Here is a 27,586-nt window from a genome sequence, read left to right on the forward strand (position 1 = left end):
GTCAATCCCTTTTTTTCTCTAAAATGTGTACATTTTAACAAAAACTGCAACAAATATTAGCCTTTTTGTCATAAATTAGATAAAATTTAGGCCACTTTCATGTGGCACAAATGTTGGAAAAACAAAAACAACATACGACAGCATAAAGTTAAACTACAAGCATCTGAAACAAACATGCTGATACAATTTATTTTATGTCTAGAGTGATTTATTTGAACAAAAAGTTGCACATTGCATGCCAAAGTTTTCAACATAGAACTTGGGCGATCTGTTAGCACTTAGAAGATGTGTTGGGGATCAGTCTCAGCTACCACCACACCCGATTTCAACTGGATATCTATAAAACATGGTGAGTTATTACCATTTTTGTGTTTTCCAAGACCCCACTTATCTGTGACAACTGTCTTTAATCGGGTTGACTTCAAAATGTAGACGACCATCCAGTGATTAGTTTTGTTGCCTGAATGAACCCAAACACAGGCAGGTTCTGGAGCGAAGCCTGAATTATGGACAATTTTTAACAGTTGAGGAAACCCAGAGAGTTCATCTGATTCCAGAGTGAAAACAGGTGTGCTGATTACAAATGTGAGACAGGCGAGTGAAGAGCTGGAGGCGGGGACAACTCAAGGCGTCTCAAAGCTAATATACTAAAAGAAAACCTAACCACTCTAAACACGAGGAGAGTTTAAAAAAAAAACAAACAGGGACAAACTCAAAAGATCCCAAAACTTGAGCTAAGCTAACTGGCTAACAGCTTCAATTATCGGCCCTAACGTTCAGGAAACTTCCTTCCCAGAAATTTCCAACTCCACAGATGTAAAAAAAAAAATCTAATTGAGTAGAAGTTTATTAAGTATGCTGAGGCAAGTATGGTGTACTTCCTTTAGTTTTCACTCACTCTCCACAGCTGTCTGGCTCCACACCTTCCTCCTCCTACCTCAGACTCATTACACCCCTCCCACCCGTAACTCAGCCTCTGCGAGAAGCTCTGCTCATATAATATGATGGCCATCTGCTCGGCTGAGCCACGCTTCCCAAAAGCCCCGGGGCTAGATGTTTATCTGTCGTACCCCCTCCCAAACTCCTTTAAGGATGCAAAACATATCAGCAATCATCGCAGCTACAATTAGCACAGGTGCTGCTGAGCTGTAAAGTGATCAGGAGAAATGGGAGGAAACATAATTGAAGTGGATTAGAGTGGAAAAGTGGGAGGGAAAAAATGAAATAAAAAATTCCAGAGGCTTGGACAGCAGCCCTGTTTTTGGATGTTGGTGTTTGAAATTCACTGCGCTGTGATTAAAACTGGTGCAGACGGGCCGTGGAAGTTGTGGCAGGGATTTGGGCTTTTTAACAGCTGTTGTGTTTTTTGTTTGTTTGCTCCTGTCTGATAAAAATCCAAAGGTTTTGCCTTCTTACACATGAACTCTATGGATGTTTCAGTTTCACCTGAGGACAATGTGTGTGTGTCGCCGTGCAGCCTAACGTATGACGAGCCGGGCTCTCTTGTCATCATCTACTGACAACATGGCAGCAAACATTTGTGCATACACATGCAAACAAATGCTGTGCTGCACAGACCCTCTCCCACTCACACGCACCATTCTGCTTGCTCGAGCTGGGATGAAATATTCTGCAGCAGTCACTCATGAAGAGAAATTCTTAATAATAAATATCCAGCCAATAATGAATGTGCTGCTGGCTGCAGTTGTCTTGGGGGCATAATATCTAATTTCCTCCAAATGTTTCATATCCCTACTCCTGCATGTCGACACAGTCCATCATTACACTCCAGTGCAGGTTCCTATCACTTTTATTTATTTTTCAAATCAATATATAAATCAAAGGCTGGACAGATGAGATCCAATAAATTACAGAGTGCCGGACAAATGCGGAGCCTTAACTGTACACCGGGAGAGGAGATTCCCATGGGTGCCGCCTGGTCTGCGAGCTGCAGCAAAATCTACTAAATGTCACAGTAAATCACAGCAAACTTGAATATTACTCAGTGCCATTTTTAATACAAAAACTCCAAGTTCCTGCATGGATAAATTCTGTGAAACTTTTCACATCACCGCTGATGATCTTTACATTTCTGCTTGTGTCTCATCCAGTTATAGCTTTTATTTTTTATTCTCCAAAAAGAATGGAAAAATATGAGATTAGCAAGTCAAATACTGTATATATCCTTTATGGAATTAAAGGCCTAACATTACTTGATGGATCATATATCAAGTTTTAAACAAAGACTGAGTTGTAGCCATTTTTGTCAAACCAGCAAAATATCATTATATGCAGTTTCATGCAGTATTCAGTGTAACTCAGCTACTAACACTTTCTATTTTAGCTCATTGTTTGTTAAATTAACTGAGATTCGTCCCTTTTTGTGGGTTGGCTAGTGTTGATTAACTTTGGTTAACTTTCATCACAATCTGTTCAGTGGTTCATGAGATATTTTGCTAACAAACAGGGTTGACTCTAACAGTCAATGCTTAAGTTTTAAGCAAAGATTTGTGTTGTGAATGACTCTCAGCTACAACACACAAGATTTTAGGTCAATATCTGTAATTTTGAGTTATAGCCATTTTTGTGTTATTTTAAGGTTAATTGACTACAGCAGCCATCTTGAATCAGGTTGTTGATTATTTTTTGTAAGTTTCATCAAAACTAGCCCAGTCATTTATGAGATATTTTTGTAACAGATAGACAACTTTGGCTTTTTAATATCTTGATGTAACTGAAGCAGCATAGCATTTACACAAGAGAGATCCAGGAAGTAGTGGTGCCATTTTGCATTCTTCCCCACAAGAGATCCATTTAAATTGAAGTGGAGGATGCAAAGTAGATCAGTGGAGCAATGATCCCCGGTACACCAGCCACGGTGTGCGAGTCGCCCCCGTCCGCTCCAAGCTCAGCCATATGGAAAAATAGGAGGGCCAGTTGTACAATGTGGGGGAGAAAACAGAGTCAAGAAGATACTGAACCTGGTGAAACAGAGCATAGAGAACAGTGGGTGACACTCAGCAGCCTCAGAAACCTGCAACTGCCAAGCTGGCGTCTTACTGAGGACTTCAGGTGACCAGTCATCTCAGGCACTGACCAAAAACCGTGCAGAAGGAGCTTAGAGAGCACATCCACACTCAGAGCTATACCTGAGAGTAGCAATCATCGCTATCAGCAGCGAACACGCTGCCATCAAGCCCCATAACATCAAAGAGCACCTTGGCGCTGACACCGCATGACGTGCATATGTGCGGAGGCAGTGGGAGGCGATGCCAGGCCGGGCAGCAGCGGGGGTTTGAGGGAGATTCCCACTGACAGGGGTCCTGGGTGTGTGGGGGTGGGAGGATCCCCGCCGCAAAGTAAAACAGCAGGCCTCCTTCCATAGCGAACAGGAGGACAAAGACAGCATAAATCTGAGAAATGTAACTGTGGATGTTTATAAAAATGGAAAACAAATGTAGTATGTCACTTTCAGCACGAAGCAGTTCTCTCTGAATCGATTAGTGGTGATCCAGCTTTTTATTCGCATTAAAGTATCATTTCAAAAACTCTTTGGTTGCATAAGTGACTTGAAGAATACAACCTCGTCACTATTTTGAGGCTCCCCTTTATAAATACTTTATTCAGTCAGCATTTCCTATTTGCAGTAAAGAAATCTTGCTTCCTTATATTTATTTCCTGACTTTAACTGGAAACATTTCTGTTCGTTGCTTTTTGCTATTTCATGCAAATTCTCATCATAAGTTTATACTTTTCACCTAATTTCAGAAAAAGATTAGCTAATAATGTTTTATCACTACATCCTGACTATAAAATCTGATTTAATGTTGAGGTTCTTTAATGTTTTTCCAAGCTGGAGGGTGGAAATTTCAATTTTCTGTATCCGGCTGTTCCATTACTCAGTGTTTCTATCTGCAGTGCAGTGTTTTAAAAATCTGGGCTAAACACATGAACTTCAAATGAAATTTAAAAACCTAAAAATGATATGTGCCCAATAAATAAACTTATACCAGCTATGCAATAAAGTTTGTTGGAAGTAAATACAGTAAATGCAACATGATAATAATTGGTGTGCTCTTATATAATCCATTTTTAAACTTTAACAGGTTCACAAGGAAGTTTACAGCATCTTTTACATCCATCTAATATGTTATCAATGTGAGTAAGTTGGGCTTCACTGTCTGGGCCAAAGACACATCACTTCCTGGACGGGCTGTGGACTGAACTACTTACCTTTTTATATTTTAGAATAAGGTGAGAAATGGTCACCAGCTGCACCTGTAAAGCTGAATGAACATCTGGGTTCTCAGGCAGAAAGTCAAAAACCAAACAAGCGATGGCCAAAATGTGAAAATAAAAAGTTTGATGCAGTAGATCACCCAAAAGATGACATCATGGTGACGAAATCCAACTTTTAAAGTGAACACACTATTGTTTACCTGTTCATTTTTTCCCCCTCTTATATTTGTTTTAGTCTAACCGTTTCTGCATATGTTGTTATTTTAGCCGTTCATATATCATTCATGAGACTTTTGGTATTTGTAAATTCAAAATATTAAACTTTATTCACAAATATTTTTTTCCTTAAGATCATTTCAATTTCTTCAAAAACATTGTTCTTTTACAAATCAGCCTTAGCATCATTGTTCTTAGTTTCTGCTACTTTTAGTTTAGCCTTTTGAAACTTTTAGCTACTATTTTGGAACTATTACCTTTTAGTTAGTCTTTTGCTACTTTTGCTTCTAGCTAACCTTTTGCTACATTTTGATTTTAGCTAGTTTTTTGCTACTTTTAACTTTTAGCTTCTCCGTTTAAACAAATTTCAGCAGTCATTCAGCATTCACACTGCATTTTTGCAGAAAATGCCACTTCTATAGTTCCCATATTTCTGTTTTTTACATTTATTCACGCCTTGAATAAACTATTCATAATATACATCTCATGCCATGATCTTCTATCTAAATATTAATATCAGCTAAAATCTGTATTTGTACTCACTTTCCAAGGCAGCATGGGAACCGTGTGTTCATAAAGTGGCAAAAAAGCTAAAGCAGTGAAACATTGCAGGACTTGAACCATGTGATGGTTCCAAACAATTACAGACAGCATCTTCTAACATTACACTGGGAAACAAGATCTCATTTAAAGACAATAGCAAAGCAGAAGGCAATTGTTCTAATATAGCACACATAACAAATAAATAATCCAGTTATCTGCAGCACCCAATGCAAAGCAATTTAACGCATCAGTGGCAGCTGCCTATTAATTTTCTGTAGAAGAAGTGAGGAGGGAGGCCTCGAAGCGCCGACGCAGCCGCATCTTGTAGCCCTTCACCGCCGAACATGCATGCAAATAAATTCATAAACGCGCACTCGCACATCCACGTGTTTCTAGACAAGCAAACATGGATGTCATAATCATTTTGCCACAGTGTCAGCAGTTGTCTGGGTGTAAGGTGGCACTATATGTCCAATGATAGTGAAATAATAAAGAAATCCCTCCGATTGGGGGCTCCGTATGTGAAGCTCATCCTTAGGGTGTTGCATCAGTAATAGCAGCCCCCAGGCACGCCGTCTTCTCTTCTTCTGTGCCTTCCTTGAAAATCCCTGTCCTCTTTAATTACGTTCCTAGCTTCTGATTCGTTTCCTGAATAAGTAAAGAAAAAAAAAAGGCGTGGTAGCCCTGATATTTTTGTCTGGCACTGGTCCAAGTGACAAGTTATCTTCATCAGGGGAGGACGAAAAGAGACCGAGGGGCTATAAATCCAGAGGTATTTGGATGTGGGCCATCACTGATCCCAAACGTAAACAACGGCAGCACAAAGCATGAAGTGGACACCACCAAGTAAATCCACATGTATGAATTATATGTAAAAATAACACTTTTCCTAGTTTCCATGCTGGTGTAGATTCTCAGTCATCCAGGCCATGGTAAATTCAAAAAAGGTTAAAAAACAAAAACAACTGGGCTTTTATTCTGTAGCTGAAGACGTTTCGCTTCTCATCCGAGGAGCTGAGAATTGAGAAAGCTCCTTTCTCCAGAATAGAAGTCCAGTTGTTTTTGTTTTTTAACCCTTTTGGAGTGGTGATATAAACCTCTACTCTGTTTTAACTGTAGTTATTTCTGAGTTCTTACTCTAAAAATGACCTCAGATAAATAAAAGCCTTCCATCGTGTGAAGAACTGCATGTCACCCGCCACCTTTAATGAAGTAAAATCATATTATGATGAGAAATGACAAACATTTTGGTCAAACCTTACAAATAACATCATGCCTTATCTAACAGAATATCATGAGATTCTCTGCAATCTGTTAAAAACAACCCTCAGCTATTACCACAACAAGTTTTAGCTCAATATGTGTAAAACCGGCTGAGTTGTAGCTATTTTTGTGTTTGCAAAAGACAGCTAGCTGTGGCAGCCATCTTGAATCAGCTGTAGATGTACATCCAGTTATTACTGTCTGAGAACTTTGTTAACAGACGCACACCCACAGGCAAAAACATTATCACCCACAATTTTTGCTCTTTGGAGGCGGGTAATAACCAGTTGGGTTTGTCAATAATAACACGATTCTGCCACTGTTCTCCTGGAATCAACATGTTTTGTTTTGACGCTTGGTTTTTCATTATAGCCATGCCTCATCATTACTTCCCTTTTATTAGGATCTGGGGGACATTGGAGACAGTTCAGAAAAGCTGTGGATGAGGGGCAACACACACACACACACACACACACACACACACACACACAATGATGATCCTTTTTTTCTTTCTTTTAGGGTAGGAAGAAAAATGTGCCTCTCAGACATCTCGTCTGTGTTTTTCTGCAATTAATTAATGGGTCCCCAGCTAGTTAGCGATCGGCAGCACTTGTTTTAGCGCGGCGGCTGAGCGAGGGCGAAAGGGGCTGGAGCCAGGCTCGCCTGAGTCGCTGCAGGCTTTTAGTTGGGAGCCACTGGATTTGGACTATTTTTAACAAAATCCTTTTATGGATAGAGAAATCTGATTTTATGCAAGAAGAGTCTCCTGGGGTTCAATTAACTTGGGGGTCACGCTGGAGATCTATCACAAAGAGAAAGGAGGGAAGAGGAGATGGAGAAGAAAAGAACGAAAAGAAAAGAAAAATAGACTAATTAATACAGTCTGAGTAAACATTTGTGAAATGCATTATCTGTTCTGTTTTTATTTGCATTTTTTGTATGTAGACCTGCAGTTTCCTAATTGTTTTTTTCTTTTAAAAACTATTTTTATTGCATCATGGTTGTTAATAATGCAAAAAAAAGAAGCTTTAAATCAAAGAAAATATGTAATTTGAAATGCTGCATCCCTGGCTCTTTTGTAATAGTCCTCTGGGTGCTTTTTTGAAAATATTTCAATAACTGTAACTAAAAGAGTGTGGTTGGTGGGCTTCTGGAAACTAATCTGATTTTAAAAACATGCATTAATTTGGCTCTTCTCACGCTGTTAGCTGCAGCGAAACGTCAGACCTGGAAGGAGTCACAATGTCACGCCGGAGAAAACCCACAACAGATTACACAGTGTTTGGTCAAAACACACAACGTGATATGTGTGTGTGTCACACTTTTATACTCCTTCTGTGTCACAGTAATGTGTATCTCTCACCAGTCAACCTGCACGCTCATTTTTAAACTTCCCACAGGGCGATTCTTAATGTGAAGTTGATCTCAGGTTGTGGTTGCTTAAATATGCACTCACACACACACACACACACACACACACACACACACACACACACACACCAGTTCCATCCAATACACTCAGCTTTTGTTGCTGCAGTGATATCCCTATCCCTATTCAATTTCTAGCATATTTAGCAATATCATATTATATTAGCATATTATTTTTTATTTTGTTTTGGAAAAGTAAAGAGATGATTCAGTTCAGTGGAGCGCAGAAATTTAATTGAAGGCCTAGCATTCCTTAAAGGAATGCATATCACCCACCGCCATTCATCCCCGAGTTTCAGACGCAGAGGTTAGGAAATGACAAAGTTGTGGCTTTTTTATTCAAACCTTGAAAATACTGTTATCCCCAATCTCGTGTGATATCACAAGATGTCCCCCCAAATTTTATTCAGCATCAGTACAATTGAGTTATAGCTATTTCTGTGGATTAGTTGTAGCACCCATGTTGGATTGGTGAAACAGGATAAAGGAACATGAAGAACCTGCAGAGAGTCAAACAGTCCTTAGTATGAGAAGGAAGCGACAACCACCCCAACATGTTACTGAATTACATTCCAAGCATATTCTTTGTTTACCAAGTATTTAGTTCATTATTCTGCCCATTTCTTTTCCTCTTCAGACTTTTTTATATCCCCAGATCTTTCTTCTTCCTTTTTCTCTAATGGGCTTCTCAACTTCTGGTTCCAGCGGTGCTCAAAATGCTAACAGTGCTATGATGACAGCAAGAAAGTATCTTAGCCCGCACTGAGCATGCCCAGAAAGCCAACTTTAATGATCCAGGCTTGATAACTGGTCTCTCTCTCTCTCTTTTTCTTGCTTGCTTTCATCCTCTCCCCATAAGCATGTGTTTCTGGGGCCAGAAATTACTTAATATGATATATTAACATGTTTCAGGCAGGAGCGGCAGGAGGAGGGCGCTCGTTGGAGACAAATTGTACAAATTAATTTCTAATTTAAAATCGTATGCCTTTTATTACGAGCTGTGGGCACCCTCACATACCAGAGTCTAATTGGGAAAAAGGGAATAAAGGCAAATGGATGAAGATGAGTGATGTCCAGGACGGATGGATGGAAAAAGAACTTAAAGGATTTATTTATTAACTTAGGTCGCTTTATGACTATATAATAACAGATATGGACAGGATTTAAGAGCAACTTGACAATTACTTAGCTCAATTCAGCCATGAGAGGATGTTCCCACAGAGAAAGCAGAGAAAGAAGAAAATGAAAACGCTTCCAAAAGTTTGAGGCATACTTGGATCTCCACTTTGCCCTAATTAGTGGCTTCACATTCCTGAGAGGGAGAAGAAGCTAAGAGCCATGACCATGGATCAGTCTTTTGGAAATTGTTACAGATCTGCACATAATAACCTTAGGTGCTTATGGGAAATGTAGGCCCTAGAGCGTGTCCTTGTGGAACAGTACTAGAAGTCTTCAGATGCTCAAAATGACCAATTAGGGTGTCTTATTTTGGCCACAGATAACGCTTCCATCGGACTTCCTCTGGTCATAATTTATGCCCGTTTCTGAGGATTAGCTGCGGTTCATCCTTTCAAGGGCTTTGCTGCTACAAACAGTCCAATGAATCATTAAACACACGGCATGGAGAAAAATTATTGCACCAATCTGGAGGGAAATTACTGGATTTGTCATGAAAAGCAAAAAAAACAAATGTAGTTTTGTGCAACATCTAAAGACATATTTTATATGAGTTTTCCTCCTTTGCTCTGGTTCGAGTGTCAAAAAGCTTTTTCTTTTATTATCTCTTTTAGACTTGGAGTTTTAAATAACATAATGTGACTTAAAGAGGCAGTTCCGAGCTTCTGAAGTGGGGTTTTGTATGATCAATTAATATCTTACCTGTTGCAGGTGGAGACAAAAAGGGCGATTCTGAACAGATTCAGGGGCGGTTTTTAAAGTTTTTAAAGGGGTGGCCAGATGGGGGGCAACCAAAGTATTTCAGGAGTTTTATTATCCTGTTGTCAAATAAAGACCAACTTTAAAAGATTTACAGTGTAGAAGGAAAGAAAATGTCTTCTGATATGAGTTTACTTTGGTTTTTAAAAACAGCACAGTCACTACTCAACTTACTGAAGCTCGGCCTCTCCTCCTTTAAATTCATATTCATAAGCAGAACAAGCATGCCTTGACAAAATGCACGTCGCCCACTGCCTTGCATACAAATATTTGAAACAAAAACCTTGTGTGATCTGTTACTCTTGAACTATATGTGCAGGGTGACGCCAACATCCAGTCAGAATTCAACTCTACTTCTAATCTGCAACAGGTAAGATAATAACTGTTCTCACTTCAGAAAATTAAGTTATGCCGATCTACAAACAAATGGCCATTGTTTGAAAGCGAGGCGCCATTGTTCAACCGTTTCAACACACAGCTGCAAAACTTTTCTTCCTCTTAGAAATAATTCTATAAAACCTTTGTTTAGTCGAATTATGACATTTGAGAGTAGTTACATCAGAATGCAAATAAGTTTCAGTCGTTACGTTTCTTGTTAAGCAGCTCTTTCACCGTATGTCACACATGATTTTATAACCGCAAGTTTAATCACCAATCTCCCCAGAAGCCTTACAGCTTGTTTCAGCTAATATCAAATAATGGCACAACTCACCGTGTAATGAACAAACACCCACTTCCCTACACAAAGACACACATCCTCGCTGCTACGCCCTCCAAACATGGCGCACGCAGCGCGGCGGACATACGTCTCCTGTTTCGGCTCTTGGGGACAAAGCGGCGCTTGTGTTTCAGTCGGGAGGGTTTGCAGAAATTCTGGGTGCCGTGTTGGCCCGGGGAGAGGCACGGTGCTGTAATTAAGGACAGAGGGAGGAGGATGTTCGTTAGATGTAGTGTCCTCATTAGTGTAAGTTCCACCCCGGAGGTGGTGACAAGCAACGGACACCTAATGAGAAGCATACTGCAGTGAAAGCGGGGAACCAACAATCGCACAGGCATCGGGCTGTGTGAAAGGACTTGTGATTAAGTCTTAGGCCACAGAATTTCTGCCCTTCGAAGGTAAAGTTCATCAGGAAGGATTAAGCATCCAGACTGTCAATTTATGACTTCCTTCCTTCCTGGATTTCTCTTTCATTGCAAGTTCAAGGGTTATCCTAAACTACATCAGAAGGTGCAGTTTAGGAGTTTACTCCAGTAGCTTTACAAATATATGGACTGCAGTTCTGAAATGCGGGTCCACACTCAATGTAAACAAGGCACTTAGAAGAACCCTCCTAAAAAGAAGTGGAATCACTTTGGCTGTTTCCAGTTTTTAAACTTAGCACACATTACTCATCAATATGAGAAAAAAAATGATTCTTACTTTATGATTTTTTGTTTTTGTTCCGTCTTCATGGTTTTGAAATGAATCCCTTTAATCTGTTCATTTAGACCTGAGATAATAAGCACTTCATTTATAAGGCAGTCCACAAATCACTGTTACAGACTGTAAGCAAGCAGCCAGCCGTTCAGACACTGTAGGGCTCACCTGCCCTGTGGCTAAAAACAACTACTGTATCACACACACACACACACAATCTCACACAAGTGCTGTACAGGTAATCTCACTTAATCATCTCAGAGGTCAGCGTAAAGCGGGGCGGGGTGATAATTGCTGCACTGAGCTGCAGAAAGTGAAGGATTTCAGGGGGAGCAGGAGTGAGATGAATACAGGAACAACAGAGAGGGAGGATGAGAGAGCGGAATGAAGATGGAGACGGGAGAGTGGTGCACACACACACACACACACACACACGCACGCACATTTTTCCAGAGGGCAGATTCAGAGACAAAGCATTTTAGTGCTGCAAGGACAATTGTTAGCTCTACGCACAGAAGACTAGTCAGTCTTTCAGTAAAACAATATGCAGGTTTGAAACTAGTTGCATTTATTTCTTGCATCTCTAAAGTTATATTACACATGATTATCAGATAACATGTTTGTTCCGTCTGTTTCTGTGTCTGTCTCCTAACAAAATCTGTCATGAAGCACTGGACAAGGAACTAGTGGATGTGCATCTACAGCCAGTTTAATTCAAGATGGCTGCCACAGGCAACACAAAAAATGGCTATAACTATAACATCGTTCACAACACAAACCCTGACTGCTCGCACATCTTGTGAGACTTTGCATGAGAACAACTCCATCATTAAAGGTGGTGGGTGATATTCATGTCTTCAAAAAATGCTAGGCCTTTCATTTAGTTTGTATTCAGCTAGCAATTTATTGTTTATTGTTTTTACAGGAGCAGTTAAATTCCAGTTCAAAGAGTATTGCTATCAGGAAAAAAAAAAGCAGCAACAAGAGGAGAGAATAATACGAGGGAATAAGAGTGGCAGGGGGAGTGAAACAGAGGGGGGGCAGGCAGGCTGACAGTTCTCCCCCCGGGGGCTAACAGGGGCTGGCCTCCGCCGGCCTGTGACAGCCAAGCAAACAGGTACGCTGCACGATGATTTAAGGTGATAATAACCTCCACTTTAAAGGATGGATGATGTCTGTGCTGCGGCTGCTGACGCTTAATGAATGAAACATTAGTAAATACTACTAAAAACATGATTAGAGAGCCCCCCTGCTGATGGCAGGCGGAGAGGAGCGAAAATAAAAAGATGGGTACGCAAATGCATCTTCAGCTCCACTGCCACCCACAGATACGTACACGCACACACACACACTGCCGTCCTCCGCTGCTCCTCGCTCAGACCGGATTGTCCAATTCCTTCACTTCTGCTCAGCGCTTTTGAATAAAAGATGAAAGAAGGGAGAGGGGACCTCAGGAGGCAAATATGTATCTGTGTGTGTGTCTGCGTGGCTTTCTGAGATTGTGATTTCTGTCCTCTGGCTCTGTTGCCACTAGACCAAATGATATGTGTACAGCAAGGTATGCCGCCTGCAGATATGCACAAACCATACAAAGTGGTTTTATATAGACAATGAGGCAAAGCTCTCCACATGCAGGGTGAAAAGAGACAAGCTTGCTCTAAAATATTCACTCTCACTGCCCCGTCTATTTATCAGCATCAGTCACAGAGTTATGGGAAATACCCAGGACTGCAAGCAATGTGGTTGGAATGTGTTTGACTGAATATATTTAGTATCACCTGCTGAAACATGCTATAAATCACCAGTCTGTGAAACTTCAACTCGTCTTCCCTTTTGTTTCAGGAGGTGCCATGTGAAGTGGGATTGTGTTCTTTGTGTTTTTGATTAACTTTGAAGGAAGTTTTTTCAAATGAGACAACATAAAAAAACTTTTAATACAGTGGATGAAGTTTATTTTAGCTCAGATTTGGCTTTAAAAGTGGTGTTGGTGAAAGCTTACCAAATTAAAGGTTTTTTATTCCTCAAAAGAAGTGAAGTAGTTGATTGTCTCTGACCAGATGACCTGTTCAGGTTGGTTCCCACCTCTCACCCGATGAAGAGTGGGTGAAATGCTTCAGCTTCTGCACCTCTGAACATTGTAAAGTGGAGCACAGACCTCGACAGGCTTACAGCTGGTATGAAAATGAGGAAAATGTAAATCTAGAAGGCAGCATTTTTGTGCACGGTTCTCTCCTGCATCATCTTTAGTCCGCTACATGATTGTATCCTCTCAGAGGGACACATCCACAGCTGAACAAAATCAACTGCAGCCTGGCTTTGTGCTCCACAAGGTGAACAGAAACAACAGTTTGCAGTCATCAGGGGGAGAGGCTGGAGTCACACTGTTGGCTAACTGCACTAAATAGGACAACGGCAAGTCAGAAAGGACAAAACTGCAGGATGTGCCCGGTCACTTTTTCCAAGACAAACAAGGGCATCCCAAACAGGCCGGACCTTTTTTTGACTCCGAGAGGGGAGGTAAAAATAAACAAGGGCAGAGAGGAGAGCAGGTGGGGAAACATGGCAAAACAGGTGAAAGAAACAAATTAATTTACTTTAATTTATGTGTTTTACATTGTATGTTTGGAGAGGTTTCAGTCAGTTCAGTGTTTTTTTCTATTTAGTAAAATAAGCACAATATGAGGGTCAAAATACTACAAGTGTTCAGCAAGCAATCCCAGCATTCCCTGCTGGTTGCTTCACAATCTCTCCAGTGTTTGATTATGTCTCCAAAGAAAAGAACAAAGCCAACTTTATTTTTTAAACATGGCTAATCACATCACTTCAGACATCAGTATGATGTACTTTCTTCTTTTACTTATATGAATGAAAACTCCCTGAAAATAACCAAAAATTAGATTCAGTGTTTATGCAATGCTAGCATAGGCAACTACATAAAGAAATAGCAAGTCAAAATCATAAATCGTTGAGATTAACAATCAATTCAATCCAGTTTGAATACAATACAAGACATTCAGTATATTACAAAATGCCATTTAGTAAAAAAAAAAAGACCATTTAAAGAAACAAACACAACTTTCTTTTTTTATCTGCTTGTCATATCTTTTTATTTCTGCATTGGTGACAAGATGTTTCCTTCTATTCATTTTTTGATTTGGTTTTCTGATCGTGGTCTGCTGGTGCCCATAATTTTAATTTCAAATGATAAAATGTGGTTCTGCCAACTGCATCTACTGTCAGACCTAAAGGTTTTGATACTTAGTTAAAATAAACAAACTCATTAAAATGTCATGAAGTCCAGTCAAAAAATAGACGAAAAAAAAAAAGAAAATGTAATAAGATTAAAAAATAGGTAATGTCTTTAAATTAAAAATTTGTAAGCAAAATTTATGAACAGCTGCCAACTACCACAGGTGTTTGTTTACCTTCAGAAACAGCAGAACTGACTAAAAATAGGTCAACGATCGATGGTGACGTCCATGGAAGAGCTGGTTGGGATAGAGAAGTCCGACAATTTTGATGTAGCTGTGTTTTACTAGCTGTGGCAGCCATCTTGAATTAGGTTGACTCTAAAAGTCAATCAGTTGTAGATGTAACTAAAGATTTCTTTCTGTAAGTTACATTAAAATCCTGTCAGTGGTTAATGGAATAGATTGCTAACAGACAATCACTCACTTTTCATGGCGGCCAGTGCAAAAAAACATAAATTAGTTGCTTAAAAATGTGAGATGTGACTAAAAAGTATAGTGCAACGTATTGAATGTGTTGGAGGATAAACAGGACATGTGTGTAAACAAACAGCAAACAACTGACTTTAGACAAATAGTCCAGTGATTATTATGGGATGTTAGCTTCTGTAACCAAGAAGCCAAGCGAAACCTCAAAGTTCATCCAGCAACATAATTCTCTTTAAATGTCATTTGAAGAAAAAAAAAAAAAAAAAAAAGTCAGGATCTTTGAAAAGGATTTAAAGCACGGCCTGCAGCTCGCATTAAAGCAGTCCCTTCATCAAATGCTTCTGTAGCGTTTGAGCATAAAATGAGCCAATCCCTGCTGAGACAGATGACGACCCTGGAATTAATCATCAGGAGTCTGACAGCTGGGAGGACAGGTAGTTTAGGAGTTTAAACAATATGTGGATATACTGTAGGTTATTGCAGTTTAGCAGAGACACATGTATGCAAGCTGCATTCAAACTCTTTATGGTCAAAACCTTATGCTAATTGCATCATAGACTTATATTTGCATCGTAGTAATAGCTTTGTTCTTGTGCAATGATAGACTGCAGGGCTGAATGGCATCAACAGCAAAAATGAGTGAAATTCAATAATTGTTATATGTCTAACCCAGTGTGACTTCAGAATAAAACTGAGTTAAAATACAAATTTACCCGTTTCTACGACTCGTTTTATGGCTGATTCAAATCCGCCTAGCTAATCAACGCTCTATTACTGAGCTTCTCAATGGCAGCAGTTTGATTTGCTTCAATTTACATAATGGTGGAACGCTGAGAAACGGAGGCCTCGAATGTTCTCCATGTCTCCCACGAGCCAATTAGATGGGTTTATGGATTTGAAACATGCACGAGGCATCAGTTTCATTTATTTCATTATTTATTCATTGTTTCCACAAACATGTGAGCTGTTGGCCTTTGACAATTAGAAAAGGAGCGTTTCACCAGTTCCTGGACACTCGGTGCAGGAATCCAATTTGTGCTGCGAATAAGAAAACAGCTTCTTCTGCAGGTCTCTGGAAGCAACACAGATATCCATGCACATACTACAACACATACAGTACAGGCTGTGCACACAAACCATCAGTGTTTAGAATTTGAATTGCATTTAATCTGGGCATGAAAATGAGCAATCTTGTTCTAAAACAGGCTAAAATCAGCTGATGACTCACACCATGACATAAATGTATGCACCTCTATGTGTGTTTGTGTGTGTCTGTTGTGAATAGCTGCCAAAGGCACATCAGCAGGAATGTCTGTAGTCAAATAATTTCACATTCCCTTTTCTCCTTTGCTGCCTTTGCTGCCATTTACAAAGAGGACGAACAGAGGACGGTCATATTTGATGAAACCAGACACTGAAAACGCACTTGCACAACTCAACTTGTGCATGATGCTGCAGATTCACACACTCACACATAATCTCTGTTTTATGTTACATGCTTTGGGGTAATTACTCCAAACTGAAGTAAATCAGTGGCTAGTTATACTAAGAAAATAATAATAAAGCGTCTCTCCAAACTTGAGGACACTGACTGTCTCATCTGATATATTAGAAGACAAACGTACACACACACACTTGAACAAGTGGCATGAAAGAGGTACAAACCCAAACTCTGCACCTTCTCTTTGGTCTCTGTCTCCTGAGCAAGCCTGCAGTAAAGTGGTGGAGGATATTAAAACAGGGGAAGGAGAGCAAGAAGATCAAAATTACCAGAGCAGCAAAGCTGGAGGCACAAAGCCCCGACACGTTCCTCCCTTTCGCCCTGTCTCCCTCTCTCATCTGACGCCACATGAAGCCTAGCTCAGGTAACTGCACTTTTTAATGATGCCATTTGCCTAATGCCTCCTTGTGCTTGTCAATCCATCTCACATTATCCCTCGTCTCACCACACCACCGGCTCCCCCTGACTTCAGCGCACCACAAAGCCTTGCCTGGAACATTGCTGCAGCGGCTCATTAGGAGCATTGCCCAGATTAATTGGAGGGAGACACGACGTAAAAGACAAGGAAGAAAACAACAAGCAACAACAAGAACAGGGGAGAGTAGGACGGTGATGGGCAGACCTTTTATCCTACCTCTTCCCCAGCTTCTCCTTTCTGCTGATGCAGGAGGTTCTACTAGGGCACAAATTGGGATGAGAGAAGAAGTCAACACGGAAAAATATGTTACACCATAAGCTGACAGCTCATGTTGAAATCCACCCTATTTGCTCCTTTTTGTATATTCTCTTTCTGATTATAGTGTCTGTTCTTTTCAGTCTCTTCTCTTAACCTTTGAACTACCTCCATCCCACGCCATTGCTTCCTCCACCCAATCCCTCCAAGGTGTCTGCTTACAAACATGTCATGTTGCCTCATACATGCCTTTAACACTGAAATCAGCTTTTCTTTAAAGATAGTTGGAGAGGTGATAGCCTGCTTTGTTAGTTTTCTTGTAGCTACTGCAGTCATGAGACCAATATCAAAAGAAGAGTAAAAATACATAAAAGCACAATCTGTTATAAAATAACAGTTTCTGTCAAAATAGGAGACCAAACCTGCCATTAAGTCAAGGTAGAACCAGGGTTATTTATCTAATTGTGCACTTCACCAACTGTCCAGGTCTAAAAAACACACTGATAATCAATCATAACTATTGAAAAATTGGTCCAAACCTGCCTGTCATAGAGTACAAAGCAGACCGAGGGTATAATATGGGCGGAGACTGGCAAATAAATAATGCGCATAGCCTAGAATACAATTTTGCAAGCCATGCACATGATAATAAGCCATGATTTTTCAACACCTGGCTACTCAGAACTCGGCCGCCCAGCTAGTTGATTGCTAACGCTCAGATTTCAGTGAAACTGCAACAATTTTGCCCGTTTTTGCACAATTTTTGAGTCACCAAACAGTCTTCAACAGTTGCCACCCAGTGAGATACTACTTTTAAAATGCAGCTGCATGCTAGAACTTCAGCACAACGCTACCACCATAGGTATCACATCTGCTCTATATTGTTTCCATGAACTAGTCATAATTAAGGCCATAACCTAAACATAAGGCCAATATAATCGGCTCTGGTTCAAATTCTCTCTGACCAAGCCACATCAGTGTGTGTGGACTCCACGTCATGGAAATACTGCCATCATGACCACCACAGCCTAGCTATGAAAGTTTCTTGCATGCACAAAACCTTTGTTGTTCGTTCACGCTGTATCACATATGGTAGGGTACCCAGCGGGGTCATCATCCAGTGTGAAGGGGGCCTGAACAGGTATGTAAAAGAGACAATACACTAATTTCATTCAGTTCAACTACACAGACCTTTTGCTGCTGCAGTTTACAGACACAGAAATGGAGTACATGTCTTAAAAACATGAACACTCATACATCTGAACCCCAAACTCAAATGCACAACACTGGCAAACATACACGTCTACAGGACACATATCCCAACAGACGCTTTTATGACAGGGCTGGGTGACATGAAGTACGCCGGATGAATAGCTTGATAGCCTCAGGCAGGCGAGGGAAAGGATAGACCGTAAATAGGATTGAAGTTTAAATGGAATAATGTGGCCTTGAAAGAACCAAGGCTTGGAGTGGGGGCAAACCCAGAGGTAACACAGAGGTGACAAGTTCATCTGGAGAGCGACTGAGGCAATAATAGGACTTCGTTTGGATGGATGGAAGTGAGAAAAAAGGAGATGTTTGAGACAAAGTTCGAATACAAGGACCCAGTCAATAAAGTAGTTGAGGAATATGTTTTAATTTACAGCAACAGATAGTTTTCAGGGGTGTCCAAACCTGGATCTGTCTTATCCTTCAGTAGCAGGATCACTGAATAGTAGGAAAGACAAGACAGACAAAGCATGGTAATTGTAGCATACAGTAATGTTTCGACAAAGGAAGGAAAGGTTGTCCTTTGGAACTGATGAGTGGACAGCCTGGTGTTCACGGATGGGGGTGATCCCAGTAGGCCCACATTAAGAACAGAGCACTGCCTTCGTTACGAGTCATTAGACAGCCTTAAAGCTGATGGCATGGGCACCGAGAAGATTAATAAGTATCCAACAAGAAGGCCATTCACGGGATGTTTGTGTAACGTTCGCAAGCATTATGTTGTATGCTTGAGTACACTTACAAGTTAATGTCACCTATGACTGCACTGCTTGTGGTTTGGGCTTTTCATGTGTCTTGCAACAAATGAACTAGGGATGTTTGAAAAATACAATAAAAATACTAATCTTTTCAGTGTTGCCAAACATGCAAATGAAAATTAGGAAAAACAACAGATTAAAAAAAAACAGCATCTGTTTTGCTGTTTTGATTCTAAGCTGAGAGTTGAGACTTTCACTTGTCTTTAAATGTATTTAAAATTTAGAAACAATTCTGGTTTAAGTTTTCCAGAAATTAGAAAATGAGTCATTGCAACAAATGTCATCAACTTGGATCCTTCCCCTCCTCCTTTATTCTCTCTCTCCTACTTACATTGATAAAATGTAAGCTTTAAAACCATTATGGGCACTCCCCCAACAACTGCAGCTTGGGAAAAGCTTCACAGTAAATTAGCTACAATTAGCGCTGCAGCAGACATCAACAAGACCATCCCCCGAATGCTATTAAATGGCCACCCAATCATATCTGAGTTAGTACAGTCCACTGGATCATTTCTCAAACCAATGATCTCAGTAAGTGCTGGGTAAAAAGGGCTCCTTTGGCTGATCAGCTGGATGTGGACAATTAGATTAGAGTTTGGGGACAGCGTTGATTAGCACGTTGCTGCAGGCTAATACAACTCATTCATTATTGCCTCTGCAGAGCGCCACCTTGGTACACAATGATAGCATGATCCTAACTCTCTGCAGCATTAATATTATAATTATTATTATTGATTAAGTGTGTAATAACAAAACTTTATTCCCTGTTTGCAAACATAAAAGGCAGAGCATGAGAAAAACCAACAGAAACAGTTGACAGTAAATGTTAAACAAAGCCAAGACAGCAATAATCATTTCTAAAAGCACCCATTGGTGAAAATGTTGGGAAGGTTGTGGTCAGATCTATATGTTCCCAGGATCCTCTTCTGCCCATTGCAATGGTAGCCTTTTCCCACTGCTATTAGCAAACTTGTCTTGCTGTGTTTTAGGATTTTTTTAATCAAATTGCTGGTGTTGAAAGTGCTGGATTTCATCCCTCTTCTTGACAACTTTGCTGAGCATAATTTGCAGTTCATCGTTAACCGTTCATTTTGAAATACCTCAGTTTGGCATTGCTCCTCCCCAACCACCTGAGTGCTGAAGTAAGAGATGAACGTCACACTGCCAGAAGGTGGTATTCAGTATTGTGGTATTAGAACCGTTTATGAGTATGAGCATGTGTACATCCACACTTTATCAGATAGATACCCTATACTGATATTGGTATCAGTTCATCCCTAGCAACAACATAAAGGTAGTTGATTATTTGTTTCTTTTTTTGTTTGTGTGTGTTACTTTGGAGAACAGAATCTGCACATCTAGAAAAAATAAAAAAAAATAGACAAGACTGAAGCAGGCAACAGCACTGTCAGATGTTTCCATTTATGCTCCACATCATGCATGCAAAAAGGAAACATATGCACTGCAAACACGCCGACACACACATAAATCGAATGTTAGACACACAGACAGACTTGCAGTGACACAGACACACATCCTCAGCAGCAGACATCAGGGCCCTGTCTCCGATCACAGCGAAGCGTGGATCTGCAGCGTGTTGAGACCAAACTATTTGAGGCATATGTCAAGTCCTTGCGAATTCAAAATAAAGCTCTGTCAGGAAGGCTCTGCCTTGGCCAGGCAGCGCTCTCCCCACTCCGCTGTGCTCCACATGCACCGGGTGATACGATCTTCCAAGTCCAAGATGAAACCCATCATCATCCTTTTACATCGTCCTGTTCTTTGCCCCTACAGACTGCTGGAGACTCTGTGTGTTGCTCCCATCTGAGTGGCTGCTGCAGATTTGCCTGCAAGGCAAGAGAGAGGGCCGTGAAACCCGGGAGACTCAGTCCATTCACATTACCCACCGTGGAAGAAGCTGCGTGGAGGACCAGAAATAAAATGGAAGACAATAAAACTGATTTTCTGAGCTTTTCCAAACATTTTGAACTTAAACCAAGGTATAGACAAAAAAGTTTTCCATAGGCTTTTTATTTGTATGTCCTTTTTATCATTTAGTTTTTCTGTGTCTATTATAACGTGTCACCAGGACAAATATCTGTTCATGTAAACTTGGCAATAAACCAAATGTTGAATTGGATTGACTCCAAATAATAATCAATTGCACTATTACATCCAATATTTTTTTCCTGAAGGTTTAGAAAAAATCTCTCCAGTGGTTCATGAGAAATTTTGCTAACAGAGTTTATTCTAATAGGTGGTGAGAGGACTCTCTTGACAGAATAATGATTTTGCAATGAATGTTTTAGTTAGTGTGATGAAAAAGATTCCATTTTTCTTTTTTATGCCTTCATTATAATAACTAAATTTCTTCATAATAACAGAGAAGACACATTCTTTATTCCAATTAAGTTCTTGAAAAAGCGTGACAGGATAAAAATGCACTTTATTGTGCAATTAGTGGCTACTAAAAATATTACAGATTAAGAGCTGCCAGCTGCACCCCTAATTCTTTCTGTGTTTAGATCACAATGACAGGGGGGCTGTTTAAATTAAACAGCCCCCCTGATAAAAGGGATTAAATAATCTCTAATTGCAGGATCATAATAGTATTAAATGTCTGATTCAATTATCCACACGAGTGGTGTAAAAAGAAGTGTGGAGAGGAGAAATAAATCTTATTGAACATGCAGTGCCATGTCAAATGAGTCTCTCCATTATCCACAGTCAGGGAGGATTTCCAGCCTGACCCAGTGAATAAAAAACAACAAAATGAGCCTTTTTTGTGTTTGCTGGAGGGCAGTGTTAGACTCAAGAGTTTGCCTTGTATGTAGCTTACTAACCTCAATAATCACAAAGAGATCGCAAAAGTCTAATTGTACAGCTGACACAAAACATAAAGTAGCCAAGGACATCATTTTAGTTTCTTCTACTCCCCTTTCCCCCCAAAACATGATGGATGGGTTTCCTCTGGTCCCCACAGAGAAATGTATAATGGAGTTAAAATCCGAATTGTTGAGTTTCATCTAGACCTCTTTCTCAAGACCCTGGAAAATGACTCTCATAATCCCTCACAGCAGGCAGGAAGGATCCACTCAGTGGACCAACATGGCTGCCTGGACTCTCTCTGGTAATTCACCGGGACACGATTTTAAATGAGATGCAAGTATCCACATTAAAATCATACATAACGTTCGTTTCATCCACCATCCAGCCCTTTACTCATAACTCAAACACGCTGCTGATTGCATTCGAATTCCTCAGCTTTTAGCATGTAAAACTGATATGATAGATGAAGTACAGTTGCAGTGGTAATACACTACGCCCGGTTCACAACAGAGTCAACCCAAAGCCCCGGCTAACGACGCCTTGCCAAGTAAATGATGATAAACATGAGCTCCCCTTCCACCACTGAGTGCGCATTACCTAATGATGTTCAATGGCAGTGGTGAGCAGTAAAGACAACAAATATATTATACCAACGCATCCTAAATGGGTATCCCTTAGGAAACCCATCTGAATTGTAAATTCACGCGCTAGGCTCATTTTTCATATGCAGCGAGGGTAAAATTCCAAACAACTGTGTACTTAATGTGCAATGTATTTTTGCATTTTTACATCTTTAAGGGCACTTACTGGTGTCTCTGTGTATTTATTTATATGAAATGTGCAGCACTTACACATTGTCAGGCACGGACTAGCTTTAGATTGATGTTTTCATGCAGTAGCATGCCACAGGTCAAATGTATAACAGTTTGTAACCATGAAGCCCATGAAAAGCAGATAAATTGAAATGTTGGGCTTATTTGTGATGAATAAATTATAGTATATTTGAGCTGTATGACCGTCGCAAGAGTTTTTCACTAATGAAACCTATTTGGTCAAGAAAAGAGCAACAATTTCTTTATTATGTTTTCCTTCTGTATAACTTTTTGCCATGCACTGAGAATAAATCTGCTTTATTGGTTTCTTAGAATAAGGTGACTTTTCTCAAGTGGAGGAGTTCAAGCATCTGAGTGGCAGTAAGATGGAGCAGGAAATGAATCAAAGGATAGGGGGGTCATCTAAAATAATAAGGGTTGCTTTTGTCTGTTATGGTGAGAAAAATACTGAGTTGAAAGGCAAAGCTCTTGATTTACTGAGTGATATACCTCTAACCAGAAAGAATGAGATTCTGAACACAAGCAGCTGAAATGAGCTTCTTCCATCAGAAGGCCAGGCTTAGCCTTAGAGATACGGTAAGGAGCTCGAATTATTAAGAGTCATATGAGGTGGTTTGGTATCTGATTAGGAGGACATCTGGATGCTTACCTGTTCCACTGCAAGCAGACCCAAAACTCTCCACTCATTATGCACCCTCTCTGGTCTGGGAATGCCTTGAAATCAGAAGAAGCTGAAGAGGGATGTCTGGGTTTCCCTCCTGGACCTGTTGTCTTCACGACCCAACCACAGATAAGTGGTAGAAAATGGATGGTTTCAGTACTTTAATTTAGGGATTTTAAAAGACAACTCGCACACAAAAAAACCCTTTGTATTCAAAGGTTCGTGCTTAACCAGAAACAAAAAACGTCTTTTTAACAAAAGAATGGCTTAAATTAGGTTCATTACTTCAAGCTTCCTTCAAGAGGCTGAAATTAGGAGACAGCAGGCCAGGCAGAGAAGGAATGCTGGCTCGACTTGAAATGATTGTGAGACGGATACCTGGCAGCTGCTGCGGTGTGGGGACAGGTAGAGCCTTTTTGTTGGGAAGTTGTAGAAAGGTACACAAAACAAGGGTCCCAGAAGTGGAACGTGATCAGATAAGCCTGGGAAAAGAAAAAAAAACGAACAAACTCGGACCTGGTGACGTTTTTGCCAACAGCCTTTCAGCAACTCCAATTTAAACTGCCGGGACAACCGAGTCTCATGGGAGAGATGGAATGAAGTACTCACACACATGTCGACCACACACACACAACGGTTTTAATACATAAGAAAGAACACAAACACACACATGACTATTCAGGCTGTATGGATGATGTTAAATGCACCCATTTCCTGTTTATCATCTATCTTTTGTAAGTTTAAAACTGCTGAGCGGCTGAACTCTGATCAGTCTCACAGATTTTCAGTCACATCAAAATGAAAAATATAAAGAAAGAAAGACTGTTTGCTTCCCTCTGGATCCACTCATACTCTGTTGTGAAAAAAAAGGCCATGTACTCCTGCTCTGCAAGACAATTTTAAGAAAAACTCAAACTATTCTATTTCTGAAATTGTGAACTACAGGTTGCCCGGGTGGGTGTAGCACTGCGAGCCTCTAATGCGAAGGTTTAAGTGTATTTCAGATGCACACTTTGCCTGATAGCAACAGGAAATAATTCAGTAACAAAACAGAGCTGCTTTCTCCCAATCATTTACTACGGTTAGACTTTTTAACTCTTTAATAAACAGTGGGTGGCGCTCACTGGGTACTTACAGTATCAGGACTTTTTTTTTTGTAGTGTTGAACTTTTCCAGCTGTGACACATATTCAACTCTGCATCTTTAGACAGATGCTCAACTTAAATCTGTGTCCTCACTTTACCGCAAATCATGTCAGCAGAGAAGAAATGGCTTGTCCTTGTAGACATTGGCGATACTGCAGAGACGAGGCTTTCATCTTCCTTGAAAATGCTAAACGCTGTCCTTCTGACACTTGAAACAACACACACTCATACACATGCACAGACGCACCTCTATGGTTTTTCTTTTTATTTATTTCGTTACTTGAAAGGATGTCAAAGCAGGACCAAAGGGGTAGCTGCTAGCGTGTCACCGGGGTGGACGTTAGGTGTCACAAACACAGGCTGATGCCCTTAATGCTCTTTCTTCTTCTGTCTGCAGGCTGTCTGACAGGCAAAGACCTCTGAAGAAAAACACAAACAGGTCTGACTCTCAGTGTCACTGAGATCTTTGTAGCTTGGAGGAAATCTGCTGATGCAAAAAGCAAAAAGACACGCATGCAGGAAGAGAATGTGTAGGTATGATAAATCAGCCTGACAAAAAATGTCTCTTGCTCCGTCGATTAAAAGAACTGTTTTATAACAATATCAGAGCACAAGACAATCGTTTTATTTCGCTATTACAGCTCAATATATCACCAGACTATGGGAATATAATCCTCTAGTGAATAATTGTAATTACTCGTGTCAAGATGCAGCATGAAATAAAAGGCGGAGGTCTCTGTATTCCAGGACGCCTCAGGTAGAACTAGTAAACAACATCATGTGAAGAGTAAACATAAGGTTAATGAGAATAACCTCTGACCAGCAGTTTCCATGGCAACATCTGCTCTTTCTGCTATTTCAAACATCCCTAGATGATGTCACATAACTAAAGCCAAGTCTCCATCCATCTTTCCGTAACTTCACTCTCATTTGCATCTCAATCTCCTCCGTTTTATTTGGACGACACCAGACCTCCGTTGCCTCAGCCCCTTTAACCTAGTCCTCGTGGCCCCTGGGTCTTGTCCTCAGCCCCTCATGGCCCCTTCCCACCAGTCAGCCAGCAGCCATCTGTCTGTTCATCCGTCTCTGAGCCCGGCTCATTTGGCCGCTCAGTAGGACTGTGTCGATTCTCCATCGCTAGCGAGCGTTTCTTATCAGACCCATGCGGAGGGCCTAATTAGTCGGTGGGCGTTTGGAAGTGCCTGGTGGGTCCTGGAGCAGCCTGACATACGCCAGAGAGGGGTTAAGAGGTGGCCAGCAGGGCCTAAGAGGTGATCCAATTGATCCCCTCCAGCAAAGCAAAATGGGAGGAGAGCAGATTGATACTTGGAGCATGAATATTTCTTATTTTTTCTTGATAATGAAAGACAGCAGTGTCAAAGGTTTTTTTAAAAGTATCTTTTAGCTTCCTGTCATTGCTGCTGAATTTTATTGCCACATTTATTTGTATGCTGGAGTAAAAATTATCTTTAGAGAAGCAATTATTTTTTCACTATTTTTCAATTAACTTGGGAGGCATGGATTATTATTTAGAGTTTAGTTTTAAACTAGACAAGACCTACAAATAGGATTTTGCTCTCAGTCAAAGTCACCAGTGTCAGGATTTCCTGATGTAACTGGCATCGTTGTGTAAGTATGGCTTTTCAAAATAAAACAACTAGCATTCCTTTATCACCCGCCACCTTGTATGATTCAATGGTGCTCAAAGTACACGATGGGAATGACTTTCAACTACTACTACTTAAAATTTTAAGTCAAGATCCGTACAAATAACTGGGTTTTAGCCATTTTTGTGTTTGCTAAGGTTAATTAGCTTTGATGGCCATCTTGTTTTAGATTGATTCATAAAGTTATTCAGCTGTAGATGTCCATCCAATGATTACTTTCTGAGAGTTTATTAAATTCAGTCCTGATGATTATTACATATTTTGCTAACAGAGCTGACTCACATAGTTAATGTCAAAGTTTGAAACAAAAATCTTGCACATACCTGGTATTTACCTGATGCAAATCAGGTATTTGCCTGGTTTTTATCTTGTACTTACCTGGTACATACTAGGTACTTAATTTGTGTTTACTTGTAACTTACCTGGTACCTACCCAGTAGGCTATTTACCTCAGATTTAGTTGGTGCTTACCTGGTTGTTATCTGGTACTTATCAGGTAAGTACTTGGTGCGTACTGGACTGTATTATATATTGCCACAAAAAGCATTTAATAAATCTTTAGGCTCTTTCATTAAACAGTTTTGCGAATTAGGCACAAAGACCAGTCTGTCTTTATGCTCCCTCTGGCCGTTCGTAAGTCATCGAAGGAGCCAGTCACGACCCGCTCAGATATGAGCTTTCAGAAATGAAGCGAGCACCCCAGGACCAAAGGAGACATGGAACAGAACCAGCTGTAAAGACCTCTCATCACACACAGCCAGTCACCAGCTTCATTACTTTATGTACCTTTTTCAAATCCCTTTTGTAAACAAGTTTTGACACAAATCCAACAGGATAATCATTAGCTCCACAGTGTTTAGACAACGTTTTGACAGGCCTTGTCAGCAAACCTGATGGGAAATTATTTTAGCAACAAAAATGTGGGAATTCTGCTCCTGTTTTCTGTAGATAAATTGAGCTTTCAAAGAGAAAACCTTAAAGATGACTGAAATGATCACGGTTTGACACAGAGATGTGCTTCGGCTAAACTAATGAGCAAAAACCCAAAACAAGTTTCATTGTAGATTAAATGCTGATGAATAATTAACTCTAACATTTTCAGAGATCCTTCCCTGGGTGACTCTTTCTATTCAACATATATTAGATGATAACACTAGTTTCTTAACTGCAGCACAACCTTTTTATACTGTATTACTTCAATGAGCCGACAAGGAATCTGTTTCTCCCCTTGTAGTTACCAGCCTTGTCTTTTTTTTGTTGAGTTTACAGTTTGAACCATAGACTACAGGTGCTGGTCATAAAATTAGAATATCATGAAAAAGTAGATTGATTTCAGTAATTCCATTTAAAAAGTGAAACTTGTATATTATATTCATACAATACATACAAACTCATATATTTCAAATGTTTATTTCGTTTAATTTTGATGATTACAAATGACAACAAATGAAAATCTCAAATTCATCATATCAGAAAATTAGAATATTACTGAAGACCAATAAAAACAAAGGATTTATAGAAATGTTGGCCAA

Source organism: Kryptolebias marmoratus, linkage group LG21 (assembly GCF_001649575.2).
Source record: "Kryptolebias marmoratus isolate JLee-2015 linkage group LG21, ASM164957v2, whole genome shotgun sequence".
In the NCBI taxonomy this organism is placed as follows: Eukaryota; Metazoa; Chordata; class Actinopteri; order Cyprinodontiformes; family Rivulidae; genus Kryptolebias; species Kryptolebias marmoratus.